General features: G+C 40.0%; 1 protein-coding gene across 1 annotated transcript in view; it reads left to right on the top strand.

Moving 5' to 3' along the window:
- LOC127662474 (SAM and SH3 domain-containing protein 1-like) overlaps positions 1–19,533 on the top strand; it is a 110,882-nt gene that overhangs the window by 1,701 nt on the left and 89,648 nt on the right. The gene's annotated exons all lie outside the window — the stretch shown is intronic.

Here is a 19,533-nt window from a genome sequence, read left to right as displayed (position 1 = left end):
ATGGGAATAATGCTTGCACTCGTCAAACTTTCAATGCAACTCAGTCTTTTTGTTTTCAGATGATAGATCTGAAATTGCGTCATGTATATTTTACCACATTGGGTCATTCTGTGTCCACTCAACCAGAGGTACCCAGATCAAAATTTTGTTTTCGGATACATTTTTTTACAGGTGAAAGATGAACATAAATGATGATGAAAGCCCATATTTTAAATGCGATTGGCTAATTACGGAGTCACCATTTTTTTTTAGAGCAGGTTCAAAATGACAATATTTACGCTGATGATCTTGGAGCAAATTTACAGGTCAAAAATATCTTTAGAAAGGTGGTAGCATCATTATTTTATTTTTACATGGAGATTGGTAGGATTAATGAAATCAATTGATTTCAGAACCCCCTTGTTTCGTGATATGTCCAAAAATGTGACTTTTTTTTTGTGTTGGAGTTGGGAGAGCCAATAACTCCAGAAGACCTAAATCTATCTTTATATTATTTTAGATTCTGGTTCTAAACAAATTTTCCTTTTTGTATCTTCATTTTTAAGTCTCTGTTACATTCCTAGAGATATGGTGCTCTCGATGTGGCTCCGTGTGGAAATTGTTAAATTTGATCCATTTTCAAATTTCAGTGCTTCAAAATCAAATGTGACTCACATGGTATGACGCTAGTTTTTCTTGTCCAGCAAAACAAAGGTCTGATTCGGAGTACAAATATTGTTGAAACTAGAAATATGCCCTTATTTATTCACATAAAAACAAAAACAGGTAAAAATCTCATTTCGACACATGTGGCTCTTAAACACTTAAATCTAGAGAATGCATAAATTTGGTTGATTTGACATGGAATATCCCCATTGGCAAATATATATTTTTTCTATTTTTGTGCACAAATCTAGCAAAATAAATTGAGGTTTATGCTTAGAACAAGAAAAAATAGTTGCCCCGTTAGAATAAGTCAACTAAACTCAATGAAATAATACATTTTCTGAAAACATGTCTCAATATTTTCTAATCCAAAACAATACAAAAATACATTTAATAATTATTTGCTGTGCTGTTGGTCTGCTACCATAGAGAATAACATTTTAAACATTTAAAACTAATTTAAGCACTGTAACCTTCAAGGGATAGTTTACCCAAAAATTAAAAAGATCTCTTACCATATACTCACCCTCATGCCATACTAGATGTGTATGACTATTGTTTGTTCTTGTACAGAACAGAAATAAAGATTTTTAGAAGAATATTTCAGCTCTGTTGGTCCATATAATGCAAGTGAATGGTGACCAGAAATCTGAAGGTCCAAATATCACATAAAGGCAGAGTAAAAGTAATCTGGACGACTCCAGTGGTTTAATCCATGTCTTCTGAAGCAATGCAATGGGTTTTGGGTGAAACAGACCAAGCTGTAACTCCTTTTTTGCTATTGCAGTCTCTTAGCACGATCATGGTTTCAAGCTCGATTACACTTCCTTGTGCTTGATACTTGCGCAGAGCACTAGAGGGCGCTATAAGAAGTGTAATCAATCTTGAAATTACAATCGCCAAGGAAGCTGCTGTCAAGATCTATTGTGAAAATGAATTACATTTTTGTCTGTTCTCACCCACAATCGATTGGATCGCTTCACAAGGCATCGATTAAATCACTGGAGTCATCCGGGTTACTTTTATTGTGATATTTGGACCTCCTGAGTTTTGGCCACCATTCACTTGCATGGATCTACAGAGCTGAAATATTCTTTTAAAAATCTTCTTTTTTTTTTGTTCTGCAGGAGAAAGTTGTACACATCTTGGATGGCATGAGGGTGAGAAAATGATAAGCGAATTTTAATTTTGGATGAACAATACCTTTCAGGCCTTTATCAACCTGTAGTAGCAGTGTGGCTCTTTCAGAGCAGTTGTCATGCCTCTGCGGTGAGCTGTCACTGGACTCCACCACTGCTTTTGTTCCTGTCCAAGCCGTGTCTCCATTATCCCGTCTTATCAGCACATTTATCAGTGATGGCTCTCTGATGGCTTCATCTCTGTTTGAGCTAAGAGAGCCATTTAATGTCTCATGCAATGTCAAAGTCCTCATTATCACTACTTTTATTTGCATTTCTAAAGAGTGGCCCACTTTTAAAATGTTTTCACTTGCTTCCTTGGTTTCAAGGAACGCAAACCACTTCCCAAATTGTTGTGCAAATTGAGACAAGTACACTTATGCAGCAACTTTCAACAGTGTGCAATAAGAATGAAAACAGCAGCTATGTGAGGTAGCTTGTTTTAAACGTATTTTTATTTTTGCGGACTACCAACATCAACCCAAAGACTATCCAATGGCCTAATTGGAATTTTACATTTATGCATTTGGAAGACGCTTTTATCCAAAGCGACTTACAGTGCACTTATTACAGGGACAATCCCCCCGGAGCAACCTGGAGTTAAGTGCCTTGCTCAAGAACACAATGGTGGTGGCCATGGGGATTGAACCAGTGACCTTCTGATTAACAGTTATGTGCTTTAGCCCACTACACCACCACCACTCCCACTACAAAAAGTTGTAACCGATTGCAACACACCCCTTTGAATGCGCAGAATTGAGAATGACATTTGAGAGCTGCAACGAAGGGGAAGATTTTCCAGTGGTGCATTACTTACATTTTGGTCTGTTCCTCGCACAAAGCCTAAACTTCCGATTGTGCTTGACGATGTTTGACAAAGTAGTTTGATCATGTTCTCCAGAGAAAATCTCCTGAAATATCTAGGTTTGTATCAGTCTGTTTGGATAAAGCTTGGCAGTGGGAACTTGATTTAAAATTCTGCTCCATGTGCAGCTCGTATTCTGTCTGTCTGGATGAAAGCAGATGACCTGCATTACAAATGAATGGACGTTCTTCTACTTGTGTGTTTGAATGAAATGATCTCTCCCAAACTTCATGTCACTACACGTCCTTGTGTAATGTGGAAAATGAATCAAGGCATCAATTTCATGTTCTTTCTGGCTTCATTAGTGGCTCAGATGAAGCCTGTCTCTTTGCATTACAATAAAATGTGCTGAGGTTTATTCTACATGGGCCCGCTTGTTTTAAATGTTGAATGCTGTTATGGAACCAAGCTTTGGGAAATTGCTCAGTTGAGTTTTGCAGGGGTACGCATCGCACTTTCTTCTTTAGAAAACTGGTTCCTAACAACTAACTCAATGTTTCAAGCACACTGAAACTGCCTTTTCTGATGAGGCTGCTTATCTGCATTTGGTCAAGCTTATTTGAAGCTTTAGTTGCTGTTTTGGATGTTTATTCTTTATTTGTTAGATCTTTAGAGCCATATGGACTGTCAGAATGCTGGGCTGTAAATAAATCACTTTTAGGGCTTTTCCACTGCACGGTACAACTTGACTCGACTCTGTTCGCTTTTTTGGGGTTTTCCACTGTGGATAGTACCTGATACTTTTGTAGTACCACCTCGGTCGAGGTTCCAAGCGATCCGAGCCGATACTAAATGTGACGTCAAAGTCCTGTATATCACTGATTTGACAGGGAGAATTGTCACTACCTGCATCACTGGATTTCCGACACTTGACAACAACCCGCTAGTTTTAAATTTAGCAACAGCGATCCTTATAACTGTATCATTTGTTCACGTGTCTTTGGAATTGTAAAAATAAATGGCTGTGCGTAAAACCACCCCGTGGTCAATATCGAGTTGCAGACGTTTCTCTCGTTAGCGATGAGCAAAACGATAAAGTCTCTCGGGAAGTTTCTCCGCTCTTGGCCGCACACGGCTACCACCGGACCTACCAACAGTGTAGGGAACAGTTAAAAAACCTACAGAACCATCAAGGAAAAGTGGAAGTGGTTCAACCAAATGGACGCTGTCTAAACCGGCGAGCAATGGGAGGGAGAGTGCCCTGGATGCAGCCACGGTGGAGGATGGTACGTTTTGTTATGTTCACTCTTCTCTGCTTGAAAGCTTCACTTTATTTAGTTGAGCAGCTACTAGAAAGCTTCTAAAACAACCACGCCAATTTAACTGTTACACTTGTGTAAAATCACCATGCAACGTCTGCTTCATGCAGCACAATGAGCTAGTAGCTAACAGCTAGCGGTTGTGTTATTGTTTTGGTCAGTTTGTGTCATGTTTAAAATGATGTCACAGCAGTAGAGGTCGGTGCAATTATGATGATCAGCCTATAATCCCACCCACGTTTATGCGGCACTAAACTGCAGTGGAAAAGCAAGCTCAAAAATGGAAAGCGAGTAGAGTTGAGGCAAGTCGAACCATAGCGAGCAGTGGAAAAGTGCCATTTGTTGCATTATAATGGAAGTTGTTTTAGAACTATACTTCATACTTGGGCTTTAAACTAATTAACCGTCACTTAAGACTTTTACCCCTGTTCAAATTAGTACTGCCAGACAAATTAGTTTAGGGATAGTTAATTAGGGAAATTTCACGCATCATTTAATCATTCTCATGTTGTCTGACATTCTTTTATCGGTGAAACACGAAACGCTGATCTCACAGTGATGTCGATAACAGTAGATTGACTTTTTCTTTAGCTAAACTCAATCTGTGCTTACCGAAATGCGAAACACTGCCCTCAGTGTTGTTGTGTACATTGGCACTTATGAGCTAAATTTTCTGGGTCTTATGTCCACAGAGGGGTGCTAGAAGAGAGTTGTAAAGCAAGATGTTTTCAGCTGTACAGTGAAGAGGAATGCTCATTTTATTAACTGTACCCCAAACCTAAATATTACCATCATTGGAGTGAAAATGTAATGTTAGAGGGAATACTGCATCGTCCAAATCGCACTTGTCACTGATTATGCAAAAGCGATAACTTCCTGGTTACAATGCAGGATCTGAGCCTGTGTGTCCCATGTTGTTGATGCTCCGTGCATCCTGTTGCGCCACAGGGGAGGGTAAACACGCTGGAGCAAAACTGACTGATGGGAGATGGCGCTTATTCGGCATATGTGGCCAATGGTACCGGAACTCTCGGAAACAACATGCCGTCTTCCAGTGTGGTCATGTTGCACAAGAGAGAATTTAAGAATGTGTACGCTGCTCTTTGCCATACAATGAACGTGAATTGTGACAGACTTTGTCAAGCTCCCATCAATTTGGTCCACACATCTTGTGCACTATATTTCAAGTCTTCTGAAGCCATATGATGGCTAATTTGGTGTATAGATATTACATTGAGGAGCTCAATGATACGCAAGTCGTCATACTCTGAAAATGTGTCCCTACGTTGTAGTTCTTGAAACTTTTGCATATACTCCAAATAAGGTGTATAAAGCCATGTGACATCTGACCTACATGTGGATTGGATTTGAGTCTTCTTAGGTCAGTGAGAACCTCTTGTGCAGGAGTTACAGCTCCATAAACTTGAATGAAATATTAAAACGTCAAAAGAGCAGCATTCTGGAAAGCACTTTGAGTCACCACTGACCTTTTGTTAGATCCGAGCAAAGGGAAGCATTTTGTGCTTTGAACATTTCTCTCAGGTTTCTGTGTAGCAGTCGGAACAGACTTTGTATTGCCTGTCTTTTCCAAGGAGGTAATAACGGTATGAGATGACAAAATCGGACGATTTAGCTCGAAAAAAGCGGGCAAGATTTACTTTCAAACAAGAAAACGGACAGTGTTATGACACTTTTCCCAAAGTTTAACCCCTAACCCAAGCCAAACCTAAGCATGAAGTCAAACCCCTTACCCAAAACATACAGCTAAATAACTTGTTGGATAGGATGCTAGCTAAAATGTTATATCTGTATTTGATCAACTTGAAATTTTGTGGGAATAAATGTTGTAACTTTTTTTATATCTTATCTGAAGATTTAGCCATTTATGTACAACTTATGACAACTTATATTAAGTCTTTGTATGTTCAAGACAAACAACTTGATGTTCTGGCCCCAAATGTTGTAGATACTTTTTAAAACCAGACTGAATCACTACTCCTGTCAGTTTTATTTGGGACAGAGAACAGCTTGGCAACAGAAGAGGAAGCATCAGAAATGTGTTTTCTGAGTTACTTTGACAGAAACACTATGCTGGGAGGGATTAACGTTTGCCTAAAATCTCAGTTTGAAAGGTAAATGAATGCTTTGGCTTAAGAACATGTTTCCTCTTTGACTGCCGTTCAAAAAAACACCATGTGCAATGGTAGCCAGCTAGTAGATAGCTGTGCAGTGTGTATAAATGTCACTCTCCTGACCTCAAGAGGTGCACTAGCAATTAACTCTAGAGGCTGTAGCCTTTAGCCTCCTTGTTAGTCCACCCGCCTCCCATGCCGGAGACGTCGGTTTGAGTCCCGTACAGAGCGGGTAGAACAGAAGCATTTCACATGTATTCTGAACATTTTTTTTTTTTTTTTTTTTTACAAGAAACATTTTGATCTTGTACTACATCTTTTTCCGGTGACCGATATTAAAATAAATTTTTGGCGGGCTGCTAAAGAATGAAATGTAGTTGTTTCTCCCCCATCTCATACTGCTGACATCTCATGCACGAGCCTGAAACACCGGCCAAGCTCGAGCACCCACTCATGTGTATTTTATTTTGCATTGAAAGCCTACATGCCAATGCAGCTTTTAATTGTGCTAATCGACACACTTGCAGTATCTGGTATAAAATTTCATGAAGCAATGCTGTAGAGCAAACTGGTGCTAAAATGGCACCTAATACCAGGGTACTTGCAAATGAATGAATGAACGGTACATTTATATAGTGCTTTTCTGAAACTACACTCAAAGCGCTGTACACAGTGAAAAGGGGACTCTCCTCAACCACCACCAATGTGCAGCATTCACCTTGATGATGCAATGGCAGTCATAGTGCTCACCACACACCAGCTATTGGTGGAGAGGAGAGATTAGAGTTATAGAGCCAATTAGTGGACGGGGATTATTAGGATTGGCCACAATTGAGAAGGGCCAATGGGGGGAATTTACACCCCTACTCTTTATGAGAAGTGCTCTAGGATTTTTAAATACCACAGAGAGTCAGGACCTTGGTTTAACGTCTTATCCAAAGGATGGTCCCTTTTTACAGTATAGTGTCCCCGTCACTATACTGGCGCATTAGGACCCACACAGGGTGAGCATCCCCTGCTGGCCTCCCTAATACTTCTTCCAGCAGCGACCTTTCTTTCCCCAGGAGGTCTCTCATCCTGGTACTGACCAGGCTCAACCCTGCTTAGGTTCAGTGGGCAAGCAGTCTTGAGCTACAGGTTGATATAGCTACTGGAATGGAAATAGGAATGGGAATGCTAACTGATAGCTCACTCCAGGTTTTTTTGAGTTCTTTGGAAGGATTACCATCCAATATGGGTGTAATTTCATAAAAAAACATATTGCCTTAACAAAACAACATCACTGATTTTTCGTGATAGTAGGGCTGAACAATTTATATTTATCTGCATTTGCTCATTTCCACATGTGTGGCCACTACAAGTTACTAAATAAATCAAAAGTAAAATTGGGGAAAGGGGCGTGGCCTCGTTTATAGGACAAACTCCCAGACTATAAGCACAAAATCAATGTTAATGGTCCATATTTTATAGATGTAACAGGCCTGATGGCATTCAGGAAAATCGAGATGTGTAATTTGATGGTGGCTGTCCTTTTCATAATCTGCTCCACTGCACAATCAATTTGTGTTGTGCGGTTGCTGTCTGCCTTTATGCATGGATGCTTTTAATGAAACCCTACAGCTTGTCGGTTTTACTGTGCTAGTAGAACAATTAATATAATTAAGTATTGTTGTAAATGACCTAACAGCCAGAGCTGATGTGTTTGATTTAAATGTAACCACTTTTTTTTGTTTTGCATTAAAATACAATAAAATAAACGATAAGCTGTCAATCTTTAATGTGACCTATAGTGTTGCATGGTATGTACAATTGTGAAATGTCAGAATAATAATAGAGAGTATTTATTTCAGCTTTTATTACTTTAATCACATTTCCAGTGGGTCAGAAGTTTACATACACTTTGTTAGTATTTGGTAGCATTGCCTTTAAATTGTTTAACTTGGGTCAAATGTTTTGGGGAGCCTTCCACAAGCTTCTCACAATAAGTTGCATGAATTTTGGCCCATTCCTCCAGACAGAACTGGTGTAACCGAGTCAGGTTTGTAGGCCTCCTTGCTCGCACATATTTTTTCAGTACTGCCCACAAATTTGCTATCATAGGTCAGGGCTTTGTGATGGCCACTCCAATATCTTGACTTTGTTGGACTTGAGCCATTTTCCCACAACTTTGGAGGTATGCTTGGGGGGTCATTGTCCATTTTTAAGACCCATTTGCGACCTAGCTGTAACTTCCTGGCTGATGTCTTGAGATGTTGCTTTCAATATATCCACATAATTTTCCTTCCACATGATGCCATCTATTTTGTGAAGTGTGCCTCCTACAGCATCATGATACTGCCACCCCATGCTTCGTGTTTGGGATGGTGTTCTTCGGCTTGCAAGCCTCATCCTTTTTCCTCCAAACATAGCAATGGTCATTATGGCCAAACAATTACATGGTTTATTGAAATAAAAAGAGGACATTTCTCCAAAAAGTAAGATCTTTGTCCACATGCGCACTTGCAAACTGTAGTCTCACTTTTTTATGGCGGTTTTGGAGCAGTGGCTGAGCAGCCTTTCATGTTATGTTGATATAGGACTCATTTTGCTGTGGATATAGATACTTGTCAACCTGTTTCTGCCAGCTTCTTCACGAGGTCCTTTGCTGTTGTTCTGTGATTGATTTGCGCTTTTTGCACCAAGCTATGTTCATTTCTAGGAGACTGAATTAGTCTCGTTCCTGAGTGGTATGATGGCTGTGTGGACCCATGGTGTTTATACTTGTGTATTGTTGTTTGTACAGATGAATCTGGAATGCATTTGTAAATTGCTCCCAAGGATGAACCAGGCTTGTGGAGGTCCACAATTGTTTTTTTTGACAACTTTGATGATTTCTTTTGGTTTTCCCATGATGTCAAGCAAAGAGGCACTGAGTTTGAAGGTAGGCCTTAAAATACATCCACAGGTACACCTCCAATTCAGTACACCTCCTATCAGAAGCTAATTGTCTAAAGGTTTGACATAATTTTCTGTAATTTTTCAAGCTGCTTAAAGGCACAGTTAACTTAGTGTATGTAAACTTCTGACCCACTGTTTATATTAAATCTGTGGAGATGCTAAAAAATTAGTTTTAATAACCAAATTAAAACCATCAACATAGCGGTCATAAACATGAAAAGGCTGATATGAACAAACAGTAGTTTATTTATAAGTAGTTTATTATTACTAAAATGTATTCTTTTATACCTGGTAAAAGTAAAGTATGTTGAATATGTGAAATATGAGTTATATTGTTTAGAACTGCAAAAATGTTTTAGAAGGGCAAAATAACCCATTTTTCCCGACATCAATCATTAAAGTCCCCATGAATTCAAAATTGACCATACTTACTTTGTTTGCCTAAATTGATCGTTTTGTGGTGAACAATTCATCCATGCAAGTCAATCCACACAAAAAAATTTTTTGGCTTTGTAATCTTTAATCAAAATCTGAAAATTCCCCGCCCCTCTGCATTGGAGGACCTTGCCTGATGACGTAGGTTTGACGGTTTAGGTGTCTCCTTAACATCCGTAACCACCAGTGGCGGCTGCTGGTCTTTCAAAGAGGGGAAGCTCATTTTCGGCCTACATTATAAACTTATTTACCCTATTTTTTGCACTAAATCAATCTTAGGTGTTGATCTGCCCTGCTGTTTAATTCTAATTTTTTCCTCGTAAGGAAGACTTTCAAATGGCTTCGCCAAAATCAGGTCGACAATATTAGCACCGTCTGCCATCGTGCGCAGTTTCACCCGTACGACGCTAGCCTAGCCTACTGTATGTATGAACGAACGAACGAACGAACGAACGAACGAACGCTCTAAAACAAAATATATTAAACTTGGTAAAACTGAAACAAGGAATGTGGTGTATAATTGTGTGAAATGTATTATGCAAATTGACTAGCAATTTCGCCAAACAAATATAAAGAAATAGGTTGCAGCAGTTTGTCTTTCGACTACACTTGAGAAATCCACGATGGGACTGAGCACGAAATAGCTTCAGTGACTTCTTATAGTACAGATTCGCTGTCAATCAAAAGGAGATGCAGTCTTTCGACAGATCCTCCAATCATCACGCTGAAGCCCGAGTCCGGGCCAGCCCACTCCTCATTCACCCCCAGAGACGCTGAGCGTCCGTGGGAGGGACATAATCGCAGCATTTATCCAATGACCGTCTATTTTCGAGCACTGAAAAAACTGTTCATAGCAGCCCCATTGAAGTCAATGGACACTCGGCTTCAACAGGGAACTGCACTGACGCTACGGGAATGTATGAGAAGTAAATCGAGTCAGCCGACCTGCTATATGTAATGTAGCTGATTCTGAACGAACTCGTCTTCGAGATGAACGTGTTCTAACGCATTTTTAGTCAATAAATTGTTTACACAATAGTACATATTTGACCATTATTTTTTTGACATTATAGGGGAAGCTGAGCTTCCCTTGCAGTCTTAAAGAAATCCCCACTGGTAACCACGCCCCTCCAACTGACAGTAGACAGGCTGCCTGTGTGTTTGCGAGCATTGACAGCGTGTGAAAGGAGAGATGGCGAGGAGGTGCATTTTTGGTTGTGACACTCACGGAACACTTTTTACCATTCGAACACTCCGCATGTAACGGCTCAAACATGTAAGGTCTGATTCCCCCCGTGACGAAATTATCCTCCGTGTGTTCCTGTTCTTCTTCATCTTCCTCCTCCTCCTGCTGCAGGATGGGGACTGCTGGCGGTGTTTCAGGCGGCGAGTAATCCTCAACAACCGATTGTAAACTTGCGTTAAGATCTGCCTCCATTTCTGAATGAAACGCCTACTTTTTTAGATCCAATCAGGTGCTAGTTGGAAAAAAAAGCCACGCCCACTATTTTGCCTCATTTTAGTATTCCGTTTCTCTCGGAAATACGTCACAACACTGGAGAAAAGTCGTTTGCAACTTCCGGTTCACGGGGACTTTAAGTTATCATATTTTTTTCCCTTTTTAATCTTTTTTATTTTTATTTTTTATCTTAGTTTGTCTTGTATTTGTCTTTCTGTGGCTTTTTTAAATTTTGGCCACATGTGTTCAACAGATCCAAGCCACGTTTAATGGAAATTATTTAGGCCCATTGTTTGTTTGTATATACATTTTTAAAGCATCATTCCTGAGCAAAACAGTGATCTGATGACAAAATAAGGTGAGTTAAGTGGCAAAATATCAGTGTCCCAATCGATATAGCCCAAAAATATTCATAAAAGTGCATATATATTTAAGTGTCAAACTGCCCAGCCCTTGTGTCCCAATATTTGGAGCCATCCTAATGTAAATCTGGATCCGTTGATTTGATTGTTTCCAAACACTGGTGCTAATCTAATCTCATTCCACCAATACAATGCAGACAAATAGATTGAATCTTAAATCGCCATGATAAAAGTGTTTGGCTACCTAAATCATTGGTGTATTGAGTGTTTTTAAGTTCAAATCCACTAGGCAACATACATTTCATCAGTTTTAATGTATGGATTTTGTGAACAGCTTTTCAGTCACTAATGGCTCAGCCGAGACGAGATATTTGCTCTGCATTTAGCGGTACTATGAGTAGACAAGACGGGATTTAGATCCTCTTTAATGCAAACACTTTAGTTGGGCAAACACAGCTGTGTGAAATAATGCTACCGGCTCTTCATTACAAGAGTTGCTACTTGGTGATCGTCATAAATCTATAGAGCTTTTGTGTTGTGTACAATTCCCCAAAAACATGCTTAAAGACAAGGGGTGATCCCTTTTACTGCCATAACCATCGTTCCTAGTCTTAAGCATGATTTATAAAATGTATCTTCAGAAATTTGGGGTTTGTTTTATAAACTTTCATCAAATTGAAACAACTTTCACCACCTTGGAAATGATTTATCTGCTGTTAAAGGGACACTACAGAGTCTCTCTTTTAATTATTTGTTAGAAATGAACCAAATACAACTATTGAGGCAGTATATAAAAAAGTCAGTATTGCATTTTTGCATTTGAGTCACTACGGTAAGATTTTACAGTTCTGATTTTACCTTTTAGAGCTGTCGAGTTCGATTTTGCTGGAAATGTCAGGCTTCCGTCATTCGTCTGTAAACAAAGACGCAGCAGATATGCTACTTGCAGCAGATATTTGTCTTGATGTTTGCCATACCTCAGCACAAATGACATACAAAACACAGAACCTATGGCATAGGTTCAATGCAGAAGTATAAACTGGCAACATCCAACACAAAGACCAATTTGAGTCTCTCTTTTTCCTTTTTTTAAGTCATAATGAATAAAAGCAAAGTCAAGATCACGAGTACATGTTGCTAATTTTGATTTCTAAATCATCTTTTCCTCATGGGTGGAGAATCTGTTGGACTGTGGGAGTGTGAAAGCTGCTAGTTAACTGTGTTGTGTTGACAGGTCACTCTATCATTGTAGGAACTGCTCGGTATCCGCTGGCAGGCTGCCATTATGGCCGTCGGTCGGACACAGCCGATGATTCACCAGCACATCATTGACTGTAAAGAGTCAACGAGTTAGTCTACTGCAGAAACCAGTGCTGATGCCAGCCGAGCTACTTCGAGCTGTCAGCGTACTGTTAAAGGGATGCAAATGCAAACTATGCAACGTTTAGGAAACACTTTCCTTTTATAATTGTCTTTGGTCTAATAATCAAAGTCTGCAGTGTTTATTCCTTTCGTAAAAGCTGTGTTTTGTCTTGCCAAAGCGTTATCTGTACCTAAAAAGTAATGTACTCATTCTCATGTTATTCCAAACCCATTTGACTTTCTTTATTCCCATGCAAAACAAAAGGAGATGATAGGCAGGATGTTAACTTCAGTCACCATTCACTTTCATCCGATGGAAAAAAACAAATGGAATTGAAAGGTGACGGAGGCTTTCAGTCCACAACATCTCATTATCGGTCTGTTCCAAAACCAAGTGAGCTTCCTCTGGAGGAGGCATTTTAAGGCATCATAGGCACGCTCCCGATGTGAAAGGCAGTTCCAAAAGGTGGGTATCTTAATTATGCTGCCTCGTTTTGACTAAACGTGCGCTGCGCGTGAGGAGCGCTATTTTCCGCATTTGTAGAGCTTTCCAAATCACTCTAATGAGGCTCCATTTCAGTTAGGATGCTGCCATAGAAGACAGCCGCCTTGTAGACAAGAGACTTTTTGGAACAGATCATTTGTTTGTGACAAGATCGACCTGCAACAAGATCGACCTGCAACAAGATCGACCTGCAGCGACAAGATCGACCTGCGTACACACTGCCAGCAACTTTGTCGCAGCAGGTCGCCATTGGCTGGCGGTGAAGTCGCTAGTGGGCGTTCCCACTACTGGTTGCCTAGTAACGTTTATAAGTGACATTCACGGATGTCATTCCATTGCTGTTGACAGCGAATCGCTTTTCTTGCCGCTAAAAACAAACATTTTGGAGGGAAAAGACTAAATATAAATGGAATGCTTTATATCAAAGATGAATGAGAAACAAGGCGTGCTGTTTGCCAGAGCGGCTGTTTATCTGTGGTGAAAATGCAAACGCCGGTCTCTCTGGGTCCACAAAACCATTCGGTCTCAGAGTCAGCACGGCGAGTACGGCTGGTGCAAGAGCTGCGGCTGGATATACCATATCCATATCATAGAGCACTGGAAAATTACTAACAGCAAGAATTAGCCTTTCATCCATCTTTCTGTTACTGCAGGAGCTGAGAGAGAGAAGGATCACGTGAGCTCTCCCGTCTTCTCTCCTATTGGCTGTCACTTCCGTTAGTCGCTCTTCATTTGAATAAAGTTGTCTCAACTTTGTCGAGTTGCTGGACACACCCACATCTAGTCGCCAACGGTCCTGACAGCTCATGTCGCCGGAAGTCGCTGTGCTCTCATTGAAAATGAATGGGATGGTGTCGCTGTCTCGCGCGATGTCGCTGGCAGTGTGAACGCAGCTTATGAGTTATTGTCTGTCGCTTTTGCATTTGCTTAGCCCAACAACACATTGAATGAATGTCGAACTCTTTCTGGCTGGCCAGTTTGCCCACTCCCTATACAGAACGTATAAAATAACACTGTTAAAGCATGATTAACATATCATACAGGTTAGCTGGGTTACTTTTAAAGGATATCTACACCCAGATGGTTTTGAATTGCCATTTTTATTTACTGAAACGTCAATATTGGCTATATCAAGCTATCAAAGGCAAATAGAATGGCATATGTATGTAAACACAAAACTACTCTGTATCGACCGATACCTAAAACTTGGTACTTGTGATTGGTGCATCTTTAATCAAAACAATCGTTTTTGGAAGTTATATTTGGTTAGTTTAATCTATATAATTTTGCCTTTTTTTGCTCAATGAACCCAACATTTTAATGGTTTACTTGCTTTGTTGTTTTCTTTATGGGCTGTGTGTGAAATCGCTTCTCGTTTTTTCCGGAAGGCAGCCACAGGTGCCAAACTGAACGTGTACGGTAATATTCGCCTTTTCTATTTGTGTCCACCGCTCACTGTATTTAATGGGATTTAAGTCAGTGTTCATTTTACACTTGATATTCAGAGTATACAACAATATGCACATTTGACAAGATAACAACCCGGCACAAAATCCGTAAAGTACTTATCCGCTGAATTCACATGTAAATTATTTTTCTTTTGTAACCGAGAGCCTGGGGCCTCGGGGAAGTGTCCTGTCATACAAAACCCTTCGATTGGACAAATCCCTACTGCTGCTTTCTGAAACAATAGAGCACTCTATCATCTGTACTGTACCAGCGTCTTTTAGAGAAAACGATCGGCTGTCTTTCTCCTCCGTTGGTGTAAAGGAGCAGTCTCTAGTTTGCGGCGTCTCTTGAGCCAGCGAGCAGTTTTAGACTGGAGGGGCCCAGCAGAAGCTTCTCTGAATGGGGCCGGGCCCCTCGGTTCTTCACAGCTGACATCTGTGAGTGTCTTTTCAGATGGGCGTTTGTGAGAGATAAAGCTCATGCCGTGTTTGACCTCCATTCTTCATGGAATAATAACGTCTGCCTCGCTTTCGGGCCAACGGCTTGAGTGGTAATATAAGGATTTAATCTCACATCTGTTTTCAGACAGAAATACATATTGAAAACCCATATCTGAATGGATATATGTTATATTATGTTGATTAATTCAGCATTTCTGCATTCAGACTTTTTGCCATATTAGTTTGTGAAAGCAGTACCCTATGATTAAACCTAGCACTCATTAGTTGGCATACCTGTGGCTGATAATGTATATATTTAAAATGGTATTATTATTATTATTATTATTATACTTTCATTTTTTTAAAACAATGTTTCAGTACTCCAGTCAGGTCTCCTAAGCAACCAAATTGGCCCGGTTGCTAGGGAGGGTAGAGTCACATGGGGTAACCTCCTCGTTGTTGCCATAATGTGGTTCTTGCTCTCGGTGGGGTTCGTGGTGAGTTGTGCGTGGATGACGCGGAGAATAGCGTGAAGCCTCCGCACGTGCTGTGTCTTTGCGGTAACACGCTCAACAAGCCACGTGATAAGATGCGCAGATTGACGGTCTCCGACGCGACGGAGGCAACTGAGATTTGTCCTCTGCCACCCGAATGGAGGCGGGTCACTACGCCACCACGAGGACTTGGAGCGCATTGGGAATTGGGCATTCCAAATTGGGAGAATTATTTTTTTTTTATCTCACTGTGGCTGCCACTTGTCACTGTCCAATCAAAGCTGAATTTATTCACAACCAATCAAACGTTACTTAGCTTTTACGTAGTCAGAAACAACACGGAGGCGAATATATGCACTGTTGCTGAATTTCCTGAGCTATATACGTTTCCTTGAGCGTTTATAGAGACATAAATGGGAAAACTGCCTTGTGGAAAGTTGTGAGTGGACGAGTCGGTGTACCAGGTGAAAATGGACTACAGAAATATATATAAGCGACTTACAGCGCACTTATTACAGGAACAATCCCCCCAGAGCAACCTGGAGTTAAGTGCCTTGCTCAAGGACACAATGGTGGTGGCTGTGGGGATCGAATCAGTAACCTTCTGATTACCAGTTATGTGCTTTAGTCCACTACGCCACCACCACTCCATTTTGAATGTACATTTGTAGACCTTTTTAATTACTGATGTGATGTTATTTATACTGTATCAATCTGCAATAACATGCAGTCTGTTTCTTTATTCATTTATGAACATGCGGAACTCATCAAACGTGGGACAGGTGGCAAGACGCCATCGATATTTACAATTCAATTGTTTAGCCTTGATACTATAATTTACATTAATATAAAAATGGCTTATTACAATATATATATAAATCATTTTATGATAAAATAAGTGTAATTTTATTTAAGTGCATCACTTACATGAAAACTAATACAACATTTACATAGACACAGTATCTGAGCTGAAGCAGTGGGTGGAATTATTGCAATTCTAATGGCGCATTTTGCACCGCTTCTCGTGTGAATGGAAAACGCCTGTACAAACGAGAAGCGGCAAGATCATAAGCAAAGTCTGCCGCCCACCGCATCCGTGTAACACAGTGTCGTATCCGATTCTGTTACTAGTATCGTATCGGGATATCCCTAGTCATAGACTACTATGGGCTTTTTAATGGCCAGTGTTTATATTGAAATTCGGCACTGGCAATTCGGATATTGAACAATTAAACAATGCAATTTAAAAAGCAGCATTTTAAAACTAAAATATATACTCAAAGTTGCTGAAAGTAATTTTACACAATATTTATGAAAAATGTACTCTTTAAATTTAACAGGATGCTCTTTATTCATTGCCAAAGCTATTGGTAGTTTTTTGAATTACAGGAGAGCTAACAAATCTGTTAACTGTTTTGCACAATAAAGCACAGCAGTCTGGTTCCGATATTAAAGATTGCATTTATTTTCTCCATAGGGGAATTGATTTTTATTGATAACTTATAAACCTTTTAAAGACGGACCTATCGTGAGCACCGAGGTTGTTGATCAGTGTTATTTCACAGCTCTCTGGAATACTCAATTCTGATTGGTCAATGGCGCCATCTAGTGGTCTGATATTCCTCTGTAACAATCGCTCATCCGGGTATTTGCGAGCCATCTTTCCTGCTTCTCGGATCACTGTGTGATCTCTGTGTAAGCTTATGAAATTATTTCAACTCGCATCAATGTTTCATGTGTATTTATTTATTTGGTAAATAGTCTTGTAATAAGATGCATAATGAGCAGTCAGACGTTCATTAATTACAAAAGAAACACCAACAGAATCACATTGCTTCATTGTTGGTTTGGTTCATGGCTTAGAACTCTTTATGAAAGATTTTATTAAATCCTTATGGAAGAAATTAATGCAAAAAATACTTCCGCAAACAAGTCGGCTGAAAAAGTTGGTGGGAACTGTTACGCTCTTTTATCATCCAATCCTGATGATCTCAAAATTGTCCAATTTTGCCAGATTTGCTGGTCTGGCTGATATATCAGTCTATCACTGGTTATCCCACTTTTCTGCTGTATGTTAATACGTTTTGATGATTCATTTGACTTGAATAATATACATTTCACAATTGTACGTTTTTGTTTAGTTTGTTTTCTAAGGTGAAAAAACTTAGACAAAAGTATAGATTTATGGGGTGGAGCCAAATGTTGTTGAGCGGGTGTTCGCTGTCCTTTTCTGCATATCAGCGCGCCATTTTGTGGTCCGTTCTGCATAATGCGGCAGCTCATTGTTTCTTATCGCGGCCCATTCGGCATGTTTCGTGGCCGAACCACCGGCCTGATCGGTTCTCCCAATGGACATTCCACCCCTGATCGACCCAAAAGTGTGTCGGCCCACTGGGAAAATGCCCAGTGTGCCAGATTACCAGTACAGACATGGTTAGACCTAATCTGTGGTAGATGTGGTGTTTTTTTTTGTTTTGTTTTTCTCCGATCTGTTGGAAGATCTTTTTAAAAAGTGAACAGGCTCTTTGATGGATTAGTGTTGTGTCTGCAGTGAACGTTTGCGCTCCAACACCTCTGCTCCGATTTACGGCCACTTCCCTCACATCAACGCTCCGAGGGCGAGAAGAAGAGAAAGTAATCTGCTTTATCTGACACTTCTCTCTTGCCCCTCTCACTCTCTCAAGGCTCAGAACCTGAGGTGTGTGTGTGTGTGTGTGTGTGTGTGTGTGTGTGTGTGTGTGTGTGTGTGTGTGTGTGTGTGTGTGTGTGTGTGTGTTCTGAAGATGGGGGTGGGGTGGGTTGGTGGGGGGCAGAGCTTGGAAATCTTAGTCTGCTCATATGCTTGCATCCTGCTGGTTAACCGACATAACCATGACAACACAAATGCCTGGGGTTGCTGTATGATTTAGCCCGCAGGCTGGCAGAATGTGCACCATAATGTGTCCACTGATTCTCTGGCTGGGACGGGCAGAATTCACCCTTCGGATGTAGGACTTGCACATGGCATGGCCATCCCGTAGAGACCCATTGAATTGTCCATGATAACGTGTACCCAAATATGAAAATAATGGCATCATCTACACTACTTTTTTACAAAATAAAATATAAGTATTTACATTCAGTAACTGCACCACAACCACCGCTATACACTTTGACCACGACACTATATGGATACTTTTGCCGCAAGCGCACAACAACTGCTTTGTGATAATCTGTAGTACTGTCAACATCAGCCACATGTGCAGACGACTTGCAAAGACATGGAATGTCACGTAATCTGTTAATTACGGAATTTGCATTACACACAATGGGCCAAATAATTATAAATGCATTCACGCATTTATTGAGTCACGCTTATTTCAGGATTCACGTAAGACGAAAAAAATACACATTTAAATGCATAAAAATTTACTGTAAATAACGTAACATCCATATATATTTATATAACACATACACGTGTGTTCTTATAAAAATTTATTGTATTTAAATTAATATGTATCTCCAGACTTGTAACCTGTAAGTTAAATGATGGTTGCTGTTTAATTATAAATAAATGTTATTTAGTTATTTTCTAATATGTGCGGCGGCTTAACTGTTATAAGACCAATTGTCATGAAAATGGATGTAACAGTCACATCTCCTGCGGTCTGCACTAGTGCTCAACTACAGTTGTGGCCAAAAATATTGGCACCCTTGTTAAATATGAGCAAAGAAGGCTGTGAAAAATAAGTCTTTATTGTTTATCCTTTTGATTTTCATTCAAAATATTCACAAAATATATATCTTCTAATGGACATCAAATAATTGCAAACACAAGTTTTATCAAAAAACAAATATTTTTGCACCCTTTTATTCAATACTTTGTGCAACCTCCCTTTGCCAAGATAGCTCTGAGTTTGTCCTATAATGCCTAATGAGATTGGAAAATGGCAAGGGATCTGAGACCTGTTCTCCATACAGAATCTCTCCAGATCCACGCCGGTGGACTCCTCTTTAGTTCACCCCAAAGGT

The sequence above is a fragment of the Xyrauchen texanus genome, chromosome 22, assembly GCF_025860055.1.
Source record: "Xyrauchen texanus isolate HMW12.3.18 chromosome 22, RBS_HiC_50CHRs, whole genome shotgun sequence".
Lineage (NCBI taxonomy): Eukaryota > Metazoa > Chordata > Actinopteri > Cypriniformes > Catostomidae > Xyrauchen > Xyrauchen texanus.
This window is presented reverse-complemented; position numbering and strand designations above follow the sequence as displayed.